The following is a 22609-nucleotide window of genomic DNA, read 5'->3' on the forward strand; positions in this document are numbered from 1 at the left end:
AGTTTTCAAACAGAAACCCAGACAAGAAGTCAAGGCTTCCATGTTTTTTGACATCCTCAGAAAGATGGGTTAGCCCATGTACATTGTAGATAACAAATTCAGGACCATACAACTCACTAAAATGCTTTACAAATGACACTAGCAAACTGTGAGCAAAGTCATTAAGAATTATACAAAGAGTGGATTGGAGAGTATAAAGATAGCAACAGATAATTAAAATTGCTGTACATTGGTTATGACAACACATCAAGAAGAACCACTGGACTTGTGTATAACAGAAACTGTCGCAATTTTGTTGCTTTCCACCTCAGTCTTTCTGAGAATTGCCTGGGTTTCCTAGCAAAGTCCTCAGGAATATAACGTCTCAAGCTAACAAGTGTGTCTGAGATTATAACACTTTGGCGAGCAGACAAATGACAACATAAAGGCCCTGAAGCAAGCCATAAGTCCAGCAGTTTTCACATAACACCAAGACATACAAGGTGCATGTAATCATGTGGAAAGCATGATACCATGCCAATTCCTGCAGCTTTTAAAAGAGATGTTTCAGTATGATGGTCTTCATCAGACATGTTGATAAAAGACTCATCAGTCCTACGTGGGCTGTTGATCTCAGGAAAGGTCATTCTATGGTTGATGTACACACCAGATTGGATGCACTTGTCACAACCTGAATAACCAGTATGTGATTTAATTCCCTTTATAAAAGCTCTAGCTGGAGCATCACACAGGATAGATGTGACATTTAGGAAAAATTGCTTCCCATTTATGGCAAATCCCTTGCTTAACCCTTGCAGTTCACTGACTAGATCTTTCAAATTCATCAGTTTGTGATGTTGGCTTTGATTTACCACAGAACAGAGCAATGACAACTGGTTTCTTAGTATAACCCTACAGTAACCCTATAATTGGCCAAAACTACAGAGACGAACTTTTAAACAGTGGTAAGACATCCATGTTCAGTTGAAGTCAAGACCATATAAGGCTGCTTCAGTAAAAAAAAAAAAAAAAAAGGGGGGGGGGGGGGTCAATTAAAATGAAATATGCAATTACCCATTATATTCTTGGTTTTAACTAGAGATGCACCGATGTATCGGCCGATACCGAAATGCTATTTTTCATCTATCCATAATTTAAAAATATCTGATAATCCGACAGCACAAAAACTCTAGAAATTACTCAGAAAGTATTGGAGTTAATGGCGCTTGATGATCAACCATACTCTGTAGTGAAGGACATGGGATTTCAGCGACTGGTAAAACACCTTGAGCCTCGCTACACTTTACCGAGGCGGCGTTATTTCACATTCGTCTACTTACCGGAGTTATACAACCGTATGACAGATCATATTCACGAGCTTCTTCATAACCACTCCGAGATGAACTTCACCACAGATGTTTGGTCTTCAGATGTAAGTCTGACGAGTACGCTTAGTCTCACTGCTCAGTGGCTCCACTGTGACTTTAAATTTAAAGTCTTGCTTCATGCACAAGAACTTCCCGGTTCTCACACTTCATAAGAAACACCTGCATCGCGTTGTAAATCGCGCTGCTCGCAGGTGAACTCTCGCGATACTCCTGGGCAGAACGGGAACTCACATTCCTGCTTTTTAAAGGGCCAGCGGAACATTTTATCCCTAGATGAGAAGGACATCTGTGCACACTGCATGGACAATACACTTAATTAAGGGCTTTAATAACCAGTTTCACAATTGGAAGGTTGTCTTCTTTTTCACCTGGTTATTTATATATAAAAATATAAAGTATTTAGCATGTTTGTATTTAGGTACTTCTGTTTCTAAATAAATAAGCATTATGTCATCAAATCACAAGTCTGTTCTGATTTAATGGTCAGAAGCTGTACTATTTGACGAATAACCTAAAATCACAAACATGATACTTGTAAATAAAATCATGTCATATATGCAGTTTATTAGATCCTTAAAGTAAAAAGACAGCTAAATAGTGAAAAACATAATTGTTGGATTTATATGAATGCATGACAATAACTTGCTAATAGTCCATCAACTTAATTGGCATGTGCTCCAGTCAGTGTTGTTCATGGGGAATTTATTCTACAGCTTCTACAGTTGTAGTGAACTTCTACAGTGAAAAAAACCCAATCCTTTAAAAAACAGTTAATGAAGCTGAGGCTCGAAGGCGGGTCGCTGGCATAGAAAGTCTGCTGTTACCACTGCAAGTACCAGAAGTCACTGACTGCAAAACTGTGTTTACAAGAAGAGTCACTGCAGTCATCAAAGTCGATGGCATAGAGATCTGCTGGGCTAGCGGTGTGGATGAAAGGGCTCTTGCTTCATTTTGTGCTTATTTTGTCTTCAATTCAACATATCCATCTCATTTGAAGAACACTCTGATTTTTCTTCAGCAATATGTTTTGAAACTTACTGTGGATGGTGACAAGCCTCTACCTACTCCAGTTACCAGAGTAATCAACCTCTTACAGTAATATCTGCCAAAAATGCCTCGTCTATTCTGTTGTCCTAAATGCTCTGGGAGAACGATTGTCAAATTAATCCAGCACATTGGTCTCATTCATGCACGAGGCAAATTTTTCAATAACTTGTGGTCTTAATGACTGTCAGAGGACCTTTTCAAAGTATGAGTCCTTTAGATGTCATATTTACCAAAAGCATAAAGACACTGTATTACAACGGACTATGGCTGATGATCCTCAGCATTTGCGATGGTGCAATGACGATGGTGCTTTTGAAGTTTGCAATCCCCTCGGGTCTAAACGTAACAAGCAAAAACTGTGTGCAATCTACTATACAATTGGAAATATGGGTACAAAGTATTACTCTCAGTTAAAACATTCATTTAGCTTTACTTCCTTTTGTTATCATTATTATTCATACTGTGTGAAATGTCAGGATGAGTGGACTGTCCTCTCACCAGGTGAGGAGGTTGATTACCAGGCACTAGATATATACAATGTAGTTGACAAATTATTTATTAGCACTAGATATTATTGCTGAAGACAAAACAGCCCCACTTTATACTGATTTTACTCCTCACCCTTTAATCTATCTTTCTTCTTCTTCTCCTTATTGTTATTATTATTACTAGAGTAGTAGCCTAGTAGTATTCATCTTAGCATAGGATTAGGAAGTGATTTCTAAAAACTGTCAATCACACCCTCATGCTAACACTGTACATGATGTCAATGGTTCACTACTCCTCTTTCTCTCTCTCTCTCTCCATAGATACTTACAGGGACCCTCGACTTTAAGTCTTTTTATTGCAAAAGCAACTGCTAAAATAATTATGTGCAGATGGAAAAAAAAAAAACGTATTAGGTTAAGCAAATGTTCTGAGTTCTTTTTCCTAGCAGTTTTTGTCATGTATATGTATTTCATCAGCGCTACTATGAGTTTCTTCCCCCCCCCCGGTAACAATAATATAGCCTTATTCTGTTTACTCAGAAAGACTATAACTTTATTTACAGTTCCTCTCCTTAACTTCAGTCACTTCCTCACTGAAACCTATATTCAGAATAACTCCAAAGCCTAAGGTCTAAGCCTAAGTCTCCACTCTAAATCATGTGTCTAGAACACAGGCTCTGAACTCTTATCTAACACATTTAGTGTTTTATCTGCTCTAAAGCACCCACCTCAGCTCGTGCAGGCCGCTTAATTAGCTGATGACTTGAATCAGGTGAGTTTGGTGCAGGTTCTAATTGAACATCCTCAGGAGTGTAAAGAAGCCTCTCTCTAATATCTTTCTTACCGGTTCAACTCCAACTTCATCACCACCCCAAGAAAGCACTGCATGTTAGTAGTGTTCAGGGTCAGTATCTAAACTGATAGTCTATTCACACACACTAGCACTACTGCACTTCACATCCAGTATTTCCTTCTCTAATGTAGTAGGTTCATTGGTAACAGGTTTGTCTGATTAGTATTCTGTTAACAATGTCGGTGTGTTGGTTTGGAGTTGTAGTTTGTGTTTGCCATGTTTGTAGTCTGAGGTGCATTCTGGGAAACGGAGTCGCTGGTTTGCTGTGACATGACAATGACACTTGAGAGTTTACTGTTCAAGACTCAGAATTACTATACATTACTATAATTACCATCAAGCTGCACATGACATTTTATGAAAGTAGTACTATGTTTTTTCTCATTTACGGGTACCTCATACAGTCAAAAGGTTATTGAATTTTAATTATTTTCTTAAAAATAAAATAAAAAAATGTAAAAACTGAGTTGTGATTAGTTGTGAAATTAGACAACACTTGCAGACTCGTCCTCTGAGGTGAAAAAGGTTTATTACAGAAAGATGGTTAATACAGCATAGAAGAAGTATCCCAGAAGACAAAAAAATTTACATGATCATCCTGTTTACAACGTTTACAGCCAGGCTCTTAATGCATGCTGTTACCTTCTTGAGCATCAGTGAATGTTTGCACCTTTTGGAATAGTCGTGTACGAGTCCCTCGGTTGTCCTCAGTGTGAAAAGATGGATCGGAACATCATATAACCTCTACTGGAAAGGGCTAAAATATGCAGGAAAAGCAAAGTATGAGAAGGACCTGGAGGATTTTTCTGAAGAACAGTGGGCAGTTTAACTGCTCAGGACAAACAAGGGACTCATGAACAACTATCATAACACATAAAAAGAGTCGTGGATCATTCAGGTAACGACACACAATATTAAGAATCAAACGTGTGTAAACTTTTGAATGGGGTAATTTTGATTAATTCAGCTATTATCTTGTGGACTATATGTAAACATCTGTTATGTGAAATAGCTTATTCATGGCGGTACTAAATAAGAAACTTAGGATTTTTATGATCAATCTTATTTTGTAAAGAGTATTAAGATTTTGTAGATACTGCAAGTGGTATGTAAACTTCCGACCGCAACTGTATAGCCACCCAGCTACCAACACACACACACACACACACACACACACACACACACCCACACACACACACACACACACACACACACACACACACACACACACACACACACACAAATTCAACCATTTAAAAACAGCAAGGACTTTTATAAACAATCAAAAATAGACTACAATATGTACATTTTAACAAATTAACAAAGAGTCCACAGTTAAAACACTCTAAATACCTTCTTTTTGCAAAAGTTTTCAAAAGTCTTCTCTTGCGCCCGCACTCTCGATCTGATGCCAGCTGGAGCCACCTCTTCATGGTCCCCACAACCTCCATCTCTGCAGCTTTAGCCGTGAAGAGGTTTCTATGAACATTGGAAGAAAGCAATGCATATCGTAAGCTTATTATGAATCCTAAGCATTAATTACGTTTATACCATGGTCAGTGTGAATATTGGATTCTGAATGGCTGGAAGGTGTGCATTATAACCGTTTATTGCACAGGTAGTTCCAGTCAGTTTGATCACTGTGAGCATTTCTAAATCAACGCGCAGCCTACATGCACACACAAACACACACACACACACAGACACTCGAGCAAACAGACATTCGTGAACACACATTCGTACACACAGACACTTCTTGCCGGCGCTGTCTGCAACTTTGTCTGCAACAAAAAAAATAACTTTGCTGGTAAAAAGTTACATTATATTTCTCAGCAATGAGGTGTTACCATCACTGTTTGTGAAGTAATTCAACTCTCAGTTTTACTACACTACTGCTGCGCAACACTGACTATGTTTACATGGACAGCAGTAATCTAATTATTGACCTTACTCTGAGTAAGATAATAACGTGAATAAGGTGTTTACATGTGTCGCGCCACGCCGTCCGACGTCCCTCCAGAATTTCACGTCAACATACAGTTCGTCTTCGTTATGGTATAGTATACAGTTTTGGGTATTTTTATTTAATTTTTTTATGAACGCTTTAAGCGCAGTTTTTTTTGTCATGCTGTACGTGCAAACAGACAACTGCTTGAAGCCGTGAACTGCATCCCAAACCGTTCACTTAGCGTCTATATAGTAGCCGAGATAGATGTATTTTCCCCACTACAGGCCTATAGTAGGCAAGTATGCGGATTGGGACGCAGTATGCGGATTGGGACGCAGCCGTGCTCTCTTGTTCGCCATAAAATGTTGAGCACTGCCGTGTGTGTACGTGTCCTGTCGCAAAATGTGGTGAAAACTCACACAACGTTAATAATGTGATTCAGGTGTTTACATGTCTGTAATACACGTTGATAATGTGACTGAAACAGGAGTACTACATGTCTTAATTCGATTAGTGCTTACTTCGAGTAACTTGACTTTAATCAGATTAAGGTAATTAAAAATTGCTGTTTACATGGTAGTTTCTTAATCAAAGTATCGTCTTAATCGGGTTAACAGTGGATTATTGTGGTCCATGTAAACTCACTGACTGACTGACTGCTGAGAGGCACATGATGCAGGAAATTCATACATGATTAATCTCTCTGTCTCTGATAGATATCTGTCAATTCATTCAAATAAATGTAATCTCATCACACTACTTTATCTCTGTGTCTGATTTATATCGGGCAAAATTCCAGATCTAATGACCTAACTAATAGAAATTAACTGTCATTTTAAACTTTTAATCAAAGTTTGTGCTTCTAAAATCAATGACAGCTTTAACTTTATTAATTGTGGAAAGACCATGGTATAAGCGGGGTAATCCATGGCTAGGTGACGATTTGAACGAGTGGTTCATTTCCTCCACATCATGCACTAAAATCGTTTAATGCACATCTAGCCGTGGATTACCCCCTACATATCATCTGAGAGAGACAGCTAATTCTGTATGTAAACAGATATACTTACCAATCATGACCTCTCCAAGTTTGAGAGTGGCCAGTGAAGTCTTTCCATCGACTCCTGTCCAATTGAGGTTCTTTGCCAGGGAGTTAGCAGTCACCCTCTTCAGTATGCGCCAGGTGCAGTCGAGCACATCCGCCCTGTCAATAAGCGCCAACCAGTTTACCCGAAACCGATGATTTTTAAAACAATAATATAATATAAAATATAAATAATTAATAAGCATGTATTGCCTTGTCAACTGTGTCAGTGCTTCTCACTACTCCTGCAGTTACCCTGCCCTGTGTGTTTTCCATGTTTTGCTCCTCTAACAAAGATTAGGTCATAACTGTTCCCTCATTTCAAAGTGGTGTTGAATGTTGTGCTTTGAGTACGAGAGTGTCACCTTGAGAAAACAAACACTCTCAGTAGCTGTGTAATTGTGCAAGCAATTGTTAACAAAAAAAGAAAAAAAAATTCTCACAGTTTTTGCTTGTAATCTGGGCTCTGTTGCATCCTTTGTTCCAGACTACGCAGTTGAGGAAGATCTTGCAGGGCAGTAAATCTTCATCAGTATCCAAAGACTGCACCTGGAACACCTGTAGTTGAAGCAAGCTCAGTGGTTTGTTGGTCCAGCACCATCTCTAATTTAGTCAACACCTCCCTCAGCATGGCTATGGTAAAGAAGTTAACAATATTTACAAATGATACACGCTACAAAACTGTACAACTCCATCCTCAGTCTTATTCCTAACCTACACAAATTCCAGTAAGATGGCTGAGTGGAAATCACGGTTAATTAATACCTACAAAAGAAAGTCAATCAGAAAGCAGGAGAATACTTGGTACTGCCGGTACTGAAAAAAAAACTTATCGTATCATTCTTTTTAAAATTTTAGTATCAACTTGGTACAGATACTTTTGACATCACAACTTACCAATTACAACATCTTTGAATTGCAGGGATGCCAAGGATATTGTCCCATTCATTTGTAACAGATAGCTGCACAGTGACAGGGGCGGCTGTGGATCAGGTGGTAGAGCGGGTTGTCCACTAATCGTAGGGTTGGCGGTTCCCAGCCAGCATGACTCCACATGCCAAAGTGTCCTTGGGCAAGACACTGAACCCCAAGTTGCTCCCGATGGCAAGTTAGCGCCTTGCATGGCAGCTCTGCTATCATTGGTGTGCGAATGGGTAAATGAGACACAGTGTAAAGCGCTTTGGCTATAACTGTGCCATTTACCATTTTACCATTTAGTGACGCAGAAGCGGAGTCCGTTCCATTCCGTGGTGTTTTAATTAACGGAAGTAAAAAAAAAGAGATGAAGAGAAGGGTGGGGTCTTAGGAAGCAATAAAAAGAACAGGTGACTAGGTGAGAGAAAGCGGGACGCGGAAATGAGCGCCAGGTGGGAATGGCGGAACTGATGGTGTGCGTTTGCCAAGGACCATGCTAATGCTCTTACTGTGGATTATAACCTTGTGGATATTGATTCAGGACGTTGGTGAACACTTCGGGAATATTCTGCCAAGGTGAATAAACGAGTGAGCGGAGTTTTGAGGGTTCGGAGACACATCACGGGTTTGAGATCCTTTCTTTAATACTTTTGTGGAGAACCAGTATGTTTAAATCGTTGGATGTTACTGTCTGTAAAGAACTCCGAGTGTTAAGCGGAATCTGACTGCCGGTTTCCCATGCTTTCGGGATCACGAACTCCCGTACGCCTAAATCACCGCCATTGAAGTGCAGCTTTTAAAGTGAACAACTTTTTGTTTTGGTTAAGAATTTTTTTGGGGTTTAATGTTTTTTTTTCTGCCTTTTGTGTGTGAAAATTTTCTTGTATGATTAGAGCCTTGTTTCCTTATGGGTGCGTTTATTAATCCCACGTAGGGGATCTTTTTGGTTTTCATTATTTCGGTTTCTATGACTGAAACGATCTGTATTTTCTTATGTTTATTGCATAAATAATAATAAACTTATTTTGTAAGAATTGAGTAGCCTTATTCTGAGTGATGTCCAAATTATAAGTTATAAGTGACTGTTAATTTGAACTGTCTGGCGTCCAAACTCCATAAGGTACCACGCTACAGAGTGGCGCCCAAATGGGGACCGAACCGTAAGATTTAGAAAGTTTAGTTGGGGTACTGAAATTAACAGACTTGGACATTTGCGTTATTGATGGAATTGACCATTGTTAATTATTGTGAAATACAGTGTGTACATATATTTTCAGTTTTTCTGGTTGGTGTTTACATGAAATGTATGGTTATTGAGAACATTCAGGAGTCTGTGTAACTACTTGCTGCTCTGTATTGTTTCTCTTCTTCCCTGGCCATGTCTACCCCTACCCCTCGAATCAAGCGCATCATTACTTTTGTCTTCTTGATGAAGGAAAGAGCCAGGCTTCCACATTCAGTGGAAAAGCAGAAACGGCCTGTGATTTTGCAAGCAGCTGTTATCTGCCTTGCTACAAAAGCTCAATGGAACAGAAACCGCTCCCAGCCTTTTTCGGGCGTAGACCTCTTGCTGATAGGTGAACTTGGTGACCAGTACTTTACGGAAAATTTCCCAGTCACGTTCAGAGTCTTATTGAGCAACGAAAGAGCCAGGCTTCCACTTTCTTGGGAAAACCAGAGACTCCCTTTCATTTTGTAAGCAAATGTTAACTGCTTTGCTACAAAAGCCCAAAAAAAGGAAATCTGCTCTGTCCAAGGTCTCGCTTTCCGGCTGTTCCTAGAGGACCTGATCCTACAGTGATGACAACCGGTCAGTTATTAAAGCAAAGTTCAAAATTTCTAGCTTGTTTCCGCCCGGTCTCGAACCAGGGACCTTTTGCATGTTAGGCAAACGTGATAACCACTACACTACAGAAACCACGACAGAAGCTCCCTTTAGCTGAAGAGCACATACTTAAACTTTGTTCAGCAGCATTGACTTGCCCAGCGTGGTATTGGTGGTATAGAGGTGAGCATAGCTGCCTTCCAAGCGGTTGAGTTTGATTCCTGGCCAATGCATGGATTGTGCTTTATGGTAGTTGGCACAAAAGGAAGGAATCACCTGTCTGAAAATAAATGGGTCAACCTAATGTGCCTTAGGCCTCACACAACTCTTTCTGCTTCCCACTTGAATTCTTAGTGCTTCTTTACTGTTTGTAAACACAGAATATCCAATATGACATGAAGTGCATTCACACTTATTTACAGTTAATGAGCTGACTGACACTGCATTGATTCCACAAGGGAGGTATATGCTGGTGTGTATGCACTTAGGTTCACTCTTATGCAATTATTTAAATGTTCATCTGTCAGTCTTGTTCTGAATTTAGATTCTATCACGTTAGAGAGAGATAGTTTGTATATATTGTAACCGTAGTTTTGACAGGTATAGGTCAAAGGTCAAAAAGATACACATTCTAACTCTCTATATCTAGATCAAAGGTCATGATCATAAAAATATGAATAGTTATGTTAAATCTGGATCACATCCATTCGTGACCATATATGGTGCTGCCATGTGTGTTTTTCCGCCCCACACGCTGCGCACACCTGGTACATCTTTTCACATAGAATATGAAACTCTCTGTGGTAGGACATAAAAATATATATAGTTTTGTTAAATCTGGTTCACATCCAAATCGTGACCATACCTGGTACGACCATTTGTTCCCCCCCACCCCACCCCACCCCACCCCACTGCACCCCACCCCACACAGACACAAATTGCATACTCATGATTTTCCTCTTCACATAGAATATGAAGCTCTCTGTGGTAGGTCATAAGAATATATATAGTTTTGTTAAATCTGGTTCACATCCAAATCGTGACCATACCTGGTACGGCCATGTGTATCCCACATCCAAACAAAAATATCTCACACACACACACACACACACACACACACACACACACACACACAAACACACACGTGCATGTACAGACAAACGCATGCATACGAACCTGCTTATAAAAGTCGAGCATCCCTCTAGGCTTTATAATACTCTGTACTTAGAACAACGTGTGCGATCTTACAACATGGCTGATGTTTGTCCTAACGCGCCGAAAAAAGCTCACCCTTTTTTGGGAAGAATAGAAAAAATGTTAGAACATGAAAAGATTCAATATTGGGTAATGTCAAACGGATGTACAGCCAGGTTTTTTTTCGATGCAGAAAAAGGAACCGTTTTGCTTTTCAAGTTCTCGGTCCCGGGACACATCCACTGGAGCCGTGCTACAGAGAACGTAACTTTTAACAAAGGTGACTGGAAAAAGTTCAGAAAATGGTGCAAGGATTTTGACTACATTGTTAGAATGGATTTCTTTTCCCCGGATGCGTACAGACGTAAATGGAACAGTACGTCTCTTCAATGCAAATACTGTATCAGAGCAACAAATTTCTCCAAGAACCAAGTTTCACTGCACTGTGCTGCTGTATTAACCGGTGACAACGCCCCTGATAACAAAGAGAATTGTGAAGTGAGGTATGACCGAACCAGCTGGCACGATCTGCAACGCTACTTCCGGCAAATCGATGAATTATTCCAAAAAACTGGAAGAGGCAAAGAAATGATGCAAATAAAAAAAAGGCTAGAAGAAGTCTTATTCTGAGATCGTCAATATACTATTCTTGATCAGAAACTCCACCTCCCCAAGACTCCTCCCACACGCTATATAAATGAGTCTGATTACATATCGAGCCAAAGTATTCTGAACGTCAACCAGCAATATGTCTTGTGAAATCAACCCCGTTTTCTACACCTCTGATGCAACCCTGTATGCTGCTGCTGCTGATGATGATGATGATGATGATGATGTGACCAGTTCGGGTTTTGAAGACGGTGAAAACCTAGGAAAAAGAAATCTGACCTATCTGACAACGAACGATGAAGCCGACGGGTGTATAACCAACACTGTTCTAACCATCATACGTGCTGTTACGGGGGAACTGCTGGACAGAGTTATCCAACAAGATTTGAAGGACAACTGTCACGGCTGCACGATCGATCACCCGAGTCAACTCCAACACGCGTGTTTGTTCATCCTGAAGAGTACTATCTACACCTAAACACCTACCGATTGCTGAAAAAACTGTTTAAACCATGGTTCAAATACACATTGGCAAGAGGTCTGAAACTGTGTGGAATCAAACACACTCCTTCCCTGGAAAAAATTCAAGGCATCGCTGAAGTCACCGTGTGTGAATGGCGAGACGAGCCTCACATCAAAACCGTGCTGAACGAGGTCAAGGAGAAAACCAAAGACGTTTTCAACGAGCAAGTGTGCGAAGACGTCGTAGATTACTGGAACTTTCACTCATCTCTGGAACCTGCTGAACCATCGCATACATGGGAAACCTCAAAACAAGCCACGTCTATTCTAACTGCGAGAAAAGGCTGAAGCCGACTAAAACAAAAATGCTGAAGACATTCGTAAATAGCGTGTGTCCTTAACACATAGGTGTGTAACAAGTTTTTTTTTTTTTATATGTATTGCTGAATCAATTGAATGTAAACTAAACATGTATCTAAACTTGCGTGTGTTTAGAATGGAAAATGTTACTTTGATTGAATATGTAATACCTTACTCACGTGTTCTGAGATAAATGCTTATTCTACACTGGTGTTTGATCATTCTCGCCTTGACACTCGAAATGACTGAACGATTGATGAATATATATTATACACCGTCAGAACCTGGTTCGTACGGTGGTGTTGAGAGTTTGCAAAGAGCTATTGTTGAGAAAATAGGTAAAAGAGCTAATGATACTGAAATAAAAAACTGGTTAGCAGAGCAGGATGCATACAGTCTACATAAACCAGTATCTACAAAGTTTAAAAGAAACAAGGTTTTTGTGAAGAACATCGATGAACAATGGCAAGCTGATTTAGTCGATATGAGCAACTTGTCAGAGAGTAACGACAATGCGAAATTTATGATCACGTGTATAGATATTTTATCCAAATATGCCTGGGTACGTGTGTTACGAAACAAGACCGGAATCGAAGTAACTAAAGCTTTTGATTCCATTCTAAATGAAGGTAGGGTCCCCAGAAAACTACAAACTGATCAAGGGAAGGAGTTTTTTAACAAAAATTTTCAAACATTAATGAAAAAACATGACATTATTCACTTTGCTACGGGTACGGGGCAAAAAGCATCGGTGTGTGAAAGGTTCAACAGAACGCTAAAGACCAGGATGTCGAGATATTTTACCGCTTTTAACACGAGAAAATACATCGACATAGTTCAGGATTTGATTCAAGCGTACAATCACAATTACCATTCCAGCATCAAAATAAAACCTGCCGAGGTCAACGAATCCAATTCCTTCAGAGTATTTAAAACCCTCTACGGATTGTTCACACCTAAATTAAAGAAACAAAATTTCAAGTTTAAAGTTGGTGATATCGTTAGAATTTCTCGTTTAAAAAGACAGTTTGAGAAAGGATACGAGCAAAACTTTACGGATGAATATTTTACAATCTCCGAACGGATACCGAGAGATCCCCCAGTGTATAAATTACGAGACTATGATGGTGAAAAAATTGACGGAACATTTTATGAACCCGAGCTACAAAAGATCATTATCGGTAAGGACAAGACGTTTAAAATTGAGAAAATCTTGTCTGAAAAGACCCGAAACCAGAAAAAAATCTGCCTGGTGAAATGGGTGGGTTGGCCCGATAAATTTAATTCGTGGGTTCCGGTCGAAGACGTAGTTAACATAACAAAAGGATCACCGTGAACAAAACTGAAAACTATACTCATTAAACCATGGAAGAGTGTGGTTTCTTTGTGACCCTTCCAAGCAACGCGTCTTTGGATATTTACCCTAATAATAAGATCTCGCATTACACTACTAAATTCGCCAAACCAATCGATTTGAACGGAATATGGGAAGTATCGCTCGCAGAGGTTCAATATATCCAGAGTTGGTACTCGTTAACGGAGGAAGACAGTATGTGTCATATTATTCAGAGGGATGGAAAGAGAACACTAAACAGTAACTTTGATATCACTCCAGGATATTATAAAAATATCGATGAAGTGGTTAGTGAAATCAACAACAACTTAAAGAAAATGGAGCTCGGAATAGAGCTATTCTATAACCCTATGAAAAATAAAATACGCATCGTATCCCAAAAACATTTTGCGTTCAAAGCTAATGGAAAATTAGCATATATGCTCGGTATGAACCCCGGTGTTCCGATAACGGCCCGAGAACCAGAAGCGCCTAACCCCTCTGATATTCACGCAGGCTTTTATACGATGTATGTATATACAGACGTTATCGAGTATCAACGGGTTGGTGACAGTTTTTCTCCGTTACTGAGATGCGTACATGTAACGGGTGAAAACAACAAAGTCGTCACAATTACTTATGATAAGCTGCATTACGTACCTCTCACCAAGAACCACATTACCGATATAGTAATCGAAGTCAAAACGGATCAGAACAAGCCTATACCTTTTAGTTACGGGAAATTTATTGCTAAACTATACACTTTAGACCCGCTAAACATTCGTTCCGTATGTAAAATGATGGATAGGGGCTACGTTCATCCGCAGACCTACGTGGATTATTATGTCCACCAGGCTGGAAATGGTCTTCCTGGGTTTCAAGGCGCCCCCACCATGTATGGGTCGGGGCTAGGAGGACTGTTCAAGGGTCTTTTTAGAATGGCGGTTCCGTTCCTCAAAAGGGGTTTTGCTATTGCAAAGCCTCATTTAAAAACAGCTGCTAAAGGGTTCGTAAGTGACGTATTCAACAACATTATGAGCAAGACACAAGCTCAGAATCAAGACGGATCGGGGCTTGCGTTGACTGCGCGTAAAAAATCTCAAAGGCTCCCAGGGCGTCGACATGTGGTTCCTAATAAAAGACGTAAGGTTACTAAAATCAAGAACAGTGTGAAAAAGACCGAGCAGAGAGGCAACAGGCACCCTTACATCTCTCACAAGAGAAATCGGCTGAACATTTTCTAACATCATGGCATTCTTACACAGTCTATCCTCAGAGTGTACCAAGACAGAATTGGATATTTTCACATTACCTTTTACCCAAACGAGTACCGAAATGTACACTTATGTCGAAATACCACCACTTTCCGCTCTTACGGACAACGGGCCCCTGGAGTTCTACGTGGCTGGAAACGGGGAGGATTACCTCGACTTGAACAACACTTTTTTATATCTGACCTGTAAAATCGTGAACCCCGACGGTTCCAATATAGCTAACGATGCAAAGGTTGGGGTCGTTAACTACCCCGTAGCCTCACTTTTTTCACAAGTGGATGTCATGCTCGGGGATCGTCTTATTTCTCAATCTAGCAGTACATACCCATACCGTGCCACCTTTGAAAGTCTTATCAACTATGGAAAAGATACACTGGAAACACAATTTTGCACCGGGCTATTCTACAAAGACACAGCGGGGCATATGGACGCCACAGACCCGGACGGACGAAACGAAGGCCTCAAAAAAAGGGCCAGTTTCAGTGCTGAAAGCAACACCTTCGACCTGATTGGACACATTCACTCGGATATATTTTTTCAGGATAAACTTTTACTGAACGGGATCGATTTGAGGATTAAAATGGTTCGCAGCAAAGCTGAATTCTGTTTGATGAAGGAAGGAAATGCAAATTTCAATCTGAAAATACTCAACGCTTCTCTTTTTGTGAAGAAAGTAACCGTCTCACCGTCTGTAAAAATCGGTCACGGACAAGTACTTCTCACCGCCACAGCCAAGTATCCGATCGAAAGAGTCTGTTTGAAGACCTTCAGTCTAGCTGCAGGGAGCCGCATTTGTTCACAAGAGAACCTCTTCCTCAGTCCCTTACCTAAAACCATTATCTTTGGGATGGTTGACAACGACGCCTTCAGCGGGTCGTACAATAAAAACCCTTTTAATTTTAAACATTACGATGCAGAGTTTATCGCGCTGTACGTAGATGGTACGCAATATCCCGCAAAGCCGTTTCAGCCTGTTTTTCAGTCCGGTAACGTGGTCCGTGAATTCCATTCTCTAATTTTAGTATCAGGAAAACAGCTGAAAGATCAGGCACTGTCGATAAACAGAGAAGAGTACCTGAACGGATATACTTTATTCGCTTTCAACATGAATCCCGATGACGATTGTGGGCAACATTTGTCATTAATAAAATCGGGCAATATGCGATTGGAACTCAGATTTTGTCAACCACTTCCGATCACGGTGAATCTAATAGTGTATGCCAGTTTTGACAGCATTCTAGAAATAAACAATCGAAGAAACGTGCTCATCGATTACCAGTAACTCATGGATACCAGAGAACTAACGGAGGTTATGAGAAGTTGTCCTGAAATAGATAAAATATTTCATGGCGTGATGGCCTGTGACGAGCTACCTACAAGTACTCTGAGAAAGTTTCCAGCTTTATTCATCGTAAACACACATCCGAGACACATGCCGGGTGAGCACTGGCTAGCGTTATGCCTTAATGACGAAAACACAGGAGAATTTTTTGACTCGTACGGAAACCCTCCAGACTACGAACTCTTTCCTCGATCGATTCATTATTTTTTGACAAAGAACTGTTGCAAAATAAAATATAACCCTGTACAAGTTCAAAACTTTACGTCTGTTTGCTGCGGGCAACACTGTGTGTTTTTTCTGTGTCACAAAGCTAAAGGTTATTCATTTAACCGTATTATGTCTATGTATAGCAAAGATTTAATTAGAAATGATAACACTGTTGTGTCACTCGTTAAAAAAATGTACCCTAGAGTAAATAAAAAGCATTCAATTACATGTGTACAATGTGTTAACTCTCTAGATATGTTTCATTTGCATATGTAGTGGAATGTTAAATGACGATGCTTCACAAGAAAAATGTTAAACAATAGTTATTTTATTGAAATAAAGGGTAACATAACATAACATAACATAACATGCTTTGTCCCTCGTCCTTTTCAAAAATCAAACCAGTCAGTACGGTTAAAAACGGGGGATTTGAAAACTGGCTCAGAATCGTGGTCTTTGCTTTTAGGTGGGGAAACAAGATGAGAGATATCTTTAGATCTTTTTATATGTCAGATATTTTGCGTCGAACACCGCCATTAGGTATTGCTGAAAAGGGTATATTTAGGTTGGCTACTGTCTGTAAGAACTCTTTCCAACCTAAAGGCCTCCGTTCGTCGGATACTCGATGAGGGGCCGTGAGATTTTTTAGCAAATCCACCATGTGAGATCCTTTGATAGTGTTTCCTTTAAAAATAAATTCACCGCTATCGTTCCACGCAGCCCCGGCTTTTACAAGTTTTTCCATAACGTACGAAGCGTTTCTTTTGTTTCTAGCAGAAATGTTAGCGAGGACCTCTTGCACGATCTCGTCTTTGGGGTGTTCGGTCACAGCTGCTTCCGTTTTGCTTTCCGATATTTTAGGTAGAGACAGGGTCAATTGGGCGGTTTCCTGCTCTCCTACTTTAACCAAGTTTAAAAAATTTTGCAGCACAGACGCGTAGAGTTTCGCCTTATCGTAATCATTCAGATCAGTCCTTGATAAAATACCACGTATTGCATCGTCCAAGTTGTTTTCAACAGTCTTTCTTATGGATTCCTTCTCCGCGGTGATGTTTCTAAGTTTATCGATCTGATGTTGAGGGACTAAATACATTTTCTCAGCAGTCTCCATGTTAATTGTTGCGGGACGCGATTAAGCTGCTTATAAAAGGAATGGCTACACTGAGCAAAGGCAGAAGAAATCCTCCGGATTGATTAATAACTTTCCTTTTTCTTTCAACGGATGCTCTTTTATCAGCAAATGGTTTGATCCATTTTTTTTGTTTTTTTAAAACCCGATACTGTTTTGTCGTCAGTGGTATGTTTCCCCTGAGCACGTTTAAAGCTAGTTCACATATGCTCAGGATGAGATCTGTGGGCGCATCGCGTAATATATCCTTTCTCCTTCGGGATGGAGACCTGTGTAATGAATTCAGCAACGGGAGGGTTTTTTTTCCAATCGCTCAGACATTTGTTGTCGATACTTTAAAGTTTTTTCTTCTTCTTCGGAACATACACAACCGGTTTCTCCCTCGGAAACAACCCTGAACGGAGACGAAGTTCTTCTGGCGTTTGTGCTTTCAGGTCAACAAATAAATACCCGTAAGGTCTAGAGACGGCATCGAGAAAGCATTCTAAAAAATACTTGCTGTTACCCGGATACATTCGACGAGCCAGTATGCTGATCTGTAATTTATCTCTAGGGTTTTTAAAAAGAACCATGTAGTTGGTGTTCAGGTTGATTGTTCTACTGGTCTTTCCTTGAAAAAACAAGTTTTGAACGAGGTAGATGACGCTCAGATTTCTGTGGTGTGTGTATTTTGTAAAAGCCTTTTCTACTTCGTCATTTTTACTGGCGGTTTCCATCAAGTCATCGATTACCAACAAGTTTTTTTTATTTGGAGGAAATAGTTCGTCATCACACAAAGAATCAGGGATTCCTTGAAGAAAAATTATTTTTATTCTGGTCAATAATTCATCGTACAGAGGCTGCCAACACGTATAACACCAGACAATGTTTTCCGGAACAACCGACATTGCCTCTTTACAGTTTTCCAACAGCATTTTGATAAAAAAAGATTTTCCACTATTACTCGGTCCACATACGATACATGAAAAGGGAAGTTGCATCCTAGCGTCAAAAGCAGTCACGTTCATATTTTCCTTTACAAAACACATCAACAGAAACTATACACACATATATACAAGAATAGTCTTAATAGCCGTAAGGGAGAGTTGTAAAATCAGATAATAAAACACGCTTATCGTACACAACCCTGAACCTTTTCAACTGTGATTTGTTTCTCAAATGAAACCCCTTTTTATCTCTCACGATTTGGTTATGCGTGGTTACGAGATGACCTGTATGATCCGGATTTTTCACTTGCTCGTCCACCAGTTCTGTTAGTGATTTCAAATTGACAATTTCAGAATTGATACAATTTAAAGTAATGCCTTTAGCTTTCATGGTTGTTTTTCCTTTCATGGTTTTGTAACCGTAGGTTTTAGGACCTGCGCTTACAAATTCCACGATTTGATCGCCATCATCTAGTTCGCTGGTAAGACCACCCAAGTAATCGCTTAAGGGTGGCATCCAGTCACCTTCCTTACTTTTAAAAATGACGCTGTCTGTGTACAAACAACGCTGATCCAATCGATCCATCAAATTGTACAGCTCAAGCCTAGCGTACGCTGTAGTGAAAATGCCGATGAATACATTAGCGTTTAGCGGTTTAATCAATCTCTCGTCTGCGTAACGCCACTGTACCATCGCCACCTCCTCATTCAAAAAAGAGAACTGACTCACATTATAAATATCGGAGAACATGAACTGTAAAAACTCGGCAGGATCTCGAATTAAGGTCGTGTTAGATCTGTCTGGTCTTTGACACATCTTACCCCACAACGAGTTTAGTGCGAGTTTAGCCACGGATCTTTTGGCAGGATTAACAGTGATAAATTTCGGATCCAACGTAATCCCTTCGTTCTCCTCATATTTGCGAATGTACTCACGTTTAGATGATTCATCAACGACCCAGGACGGATAACCTGAACTTTCCTGTTTGGTCTTGAGGAACATTTTAATATATCTCGTAAAAAGCTTATCAGACCTTTTAGGAAAGTGCCACACTTCAAACACTTTTAGAATTTTGTAACCTTTTTCGACGGCTTTCTCAATTTCGATAGATGCCCATGTTCCGATAAGAGCTCTCTCCTGAGCCGTATGATCGCAATGTTTTAACTGATGTTCGGCACACGTTCTACATAGAGGAAAGAGGAGTTTGCTTTTTACACGAAATGGTAGAACAGGTGCCCACAGTCCCCTAGGTGGTAATACCTTTGCTCTAATGATACCGAAGTAATTTTTCAGAGGTTGAAAGTCACGATAAATGATGATAGGGTGATCGATCGGGTATGTCTTTGTCTTATTTACGAATGGGTAAAGCGAGGTAAAGTCGAAATAATCGATTCTCTCACCGGTTTGAGCTACATAATGCAGGTTTAACGCGTTTGTTCGACCGCCGTAAAGAGCATCTCGAGGGTTTAAACGCTCAGGAAAGTCAAAGTCTTTTAGAAAATTTTGCACGAGATTGTCGTTTTTCTTCATTTCATTCCACTCGTGTTCCCACATCAGAGTGACTTGCAAATTGAGAGTGTCTTGCAAATTCTTAACTCTCTCCATCGATTTTTGACGGATATCTCCGAAGGTTGCGTTTGATTTGGTAAGAGGATGCGGGGTCATTGAGGGAAAACACTTTTCACAGCCGTGATAAAAACATCCAAGAAACTCAAAAACCTTACGGTTTTCCCCTTCCTCACAGTAACCATCTACGTAATAGTTACCGAACCTGACTTCACCTTCGTTCAACGCGTGGCGAATGGGTAGGTTTTGCGTTTTTGAAACATATTCGAGCCATTGTATGGAAGGTGTTGAGAAAGATTTGAGTGGTGATGTAATTATCAAGAGGCGGAATAGCTAAAGTGTCTTTATGCAGGAAGTTGGTTCTAAAGATTTTCATGCACACTGATGCGATCGTTATGCATTTAAAAGGATCGACCTTTGTACTATCCAGAATTTCTTGTCTGAAAGCTATACAACCCTTTCTCAAAATTTCTACATCGTTCATACAGTATTCCGCCATCTCTTTCTTGAAATCAAAGACTTTGTCAGAAACCGTTCTGTACCACTTAAAGAATTCTTCTCTATCCTTAGGCATCATGCCATCTACACCGTAAAACTTAGGGTCAGGATACGGCCCTACGTAATCCTGATGTTCTACGGTGTTCCAGAAATGGGGAAAATAGCCTTTCTTGCTTTCCGAAAAACCCATGGCTTTTGGGATGCTACTCAATTTCATGGGTAAGAACGATAGACTATCAATGTAGGACTGACGAAACGCGGTATCGATGAAACACAAAATTTTACCGCCTTGTGCTATGATTTCGGGTGTGATTCCTTCTTTCACTAAATGGTTTAACAAAAGGTATGAATCGAACCCTCTAGCGTTATGGGCTATAAACTTGTATCCGTGGTATGCATTACACCGAAACTTTTTAAAGAAGGCACTGACGCAATCATCCCCTTCAGCCACCCACTCCTCTCCCTTAAAATCAATACAGCATATGAAATTAGCTACATGTGTTCCTGTTTCCTGCCTAGTCTCGAAATCGTAAAACACATAATCCGTATTTTCGCTTTCTTTCCTGGCCCTCTGTATAAAACATCTATGCTCGATATCCTCATCGAGTTTTTGGCCACAGAGTATGCATTTCGAATGGGCACATACGTGATTCTCTCGATTAGAAGGTTTATCCCTTATCACACGTTTACATTTACCGCAGTAGAATCCCGTTTCACACATAGAATATTCGCCTTTGTGCGACTGAATCTTTGCTTTATGCCTCTCGAAACAGTATTGGGAGCTACACAGTCTCTGACACTCTGGACATTTAGTAACATTCTTAGGGTGTTTGTAACAATCGGGGTCGTGACAAACGTTGCAGCTATAAGAGCATTTATGATTCCATAAAACGTCAAACCCCGAATGGCAGAAATGACAAACATGACTCGTTCCTAAAAGTCCGTTGATACTTTTAACCCCGTAATAGTGGTTGTCATGTAAAAACAAGTAAATGGTTTTTTCGTGGGGAGTCTTGCTAGTTTGAAAGAAAGAGTATCCGGCTTTGCTAGCAGAACAGTGTACGATTACGATTTTGCAATTCAAATGTCTCTCAAATCTCGGTACGTCAGCGAAGCTGACCGCGGTGTTTACGGATAATCCCACATCGTGTTGTAATTTTCTAGCGATTTGTTCGGATTCAAAATCATTTTTTTCACGATTCAAAAGTTGGCTAACACACAAGGCGAAGCACATGTTGTCTCTGTTGTGAAAAATGTATAGATGCTGCATTTTCTTCTGCAGGGTTTCTATTTTGAATATATGGCCTATTTTCCTTCTAATTCCACCACCCCGAGGTGGTCGAACGATTTGGACGACTATTTCAAGGGTATTATCGGTAAAAATTTCACGTTTACTCTGAATTGCATTTTCGAGCATGGTCAGAAAAGAACCTAAATCGATGACACCATTGTCTAATTGAACGCGTGATGAAACATTGATCGTATCACCTCTAATTTCAACGGTGACTACATCCTTGGCAGAAATTAAATTGTTAGCGATTTCAATCGCGCTGTTTAAAATCTCTAAAACATAATTATAAAAATCTGCAAAGCTGTCAACGTTCGCGATAGAAGAAAAATTCACTCTTCTCCTAATCTCAGTGTTGTTGAATCTTTCCCGATTAATTATTCTAATATTAGGATCTAATCCATCACCCTCTTGCTCTACTTGGATATCGGGCGAGTTTTCCATCTGAGAATCTTGGGTATCGGGCGAATGTGTGTTTTCCATTTGAGAATCTTGGGTATTAGGTGAGTGTATGTTTTCCATTGGGCGGTTGCGTTCATTATCGTTTTCCGAATTTTGTGCAATATTGTCAGGGTTTTCGATTAAGTTAACAAGACCGTCATTTATCCTCATAAGACTTTGATTAAGTTCGCGTATCATATCATGAGAAGATAACGGACCAGGTTCCTGAGCGTTTTCTGGAGTCGAGACGATATTCTGAACGGGAGGTAATGACATATTTTCATTGATTTGATTCACCACGTCTATTAAACATGGATTTATCTGCAAAGATTCTCTTTGTTCGATTAGGTTATTTTGTAACTCTAACAGACATTGATTTAATTCGAAAAATATGTCGTGCGACGTGACCGGCGTACTTGATACAGTTTGACTGGAAATTCGTCTGGGGTTTT

At 40.0% G+C, this 22609-nt stretch overlaps 1 protein-coding gene, 1 long non-coding RNA gene and 1 other non-coding gene across 3 annotated transcripts in view; all 3 read right to left on the reverse strand.

Annotated features, from left to right (window-relative positions):
* The window catches only part of LOC108262158 (histone H2AX), a 361614-nt gene that overhangs the window by 97232 nt on the left and 241773 nt on the right, over positions 1–22609 (reverse strand). The gene's annotated exons all lie outside the window — the stretch shown is intronic.
* LOC128630797 (uncharacterized) lies at positions 3505–6986 on the reverse strand. The gene is made up of 3 exons (XR_008395029.1): positions 6774–6986; positions 5109–5234; positions 3505–4512 (listed from the first exon to the last, which is right to left on the reverse strand). It is a non-coding gene; the product is annotated as an uncharacterized LOC128630797 (long non-coding RNA).
* trnav-aac (transfer RNA valine (anticodon AAC)) lies at positions 9548–9620 on the reverse strand. The gene has a single exon. It is a non-coding gene; the product is annotated as a tRNA-Val (tRNA).

Source organism: Ictalurus punctatus, unplaced genomic scaffold, assembly GCF_001660625.3.
Source record: "Ictalurus punctatus breed USDA103 unplaced genomic scaffold, Coco_2.0 Super-Scaffold_100060, whole genome shotgun sequence".
Lineage (NCBI taxonomy): Eukaryota > Metazoa > Chordata > Actinopteri > Siluriformes > Ictaluridae > Ictalurus > Ictalurus punctatus.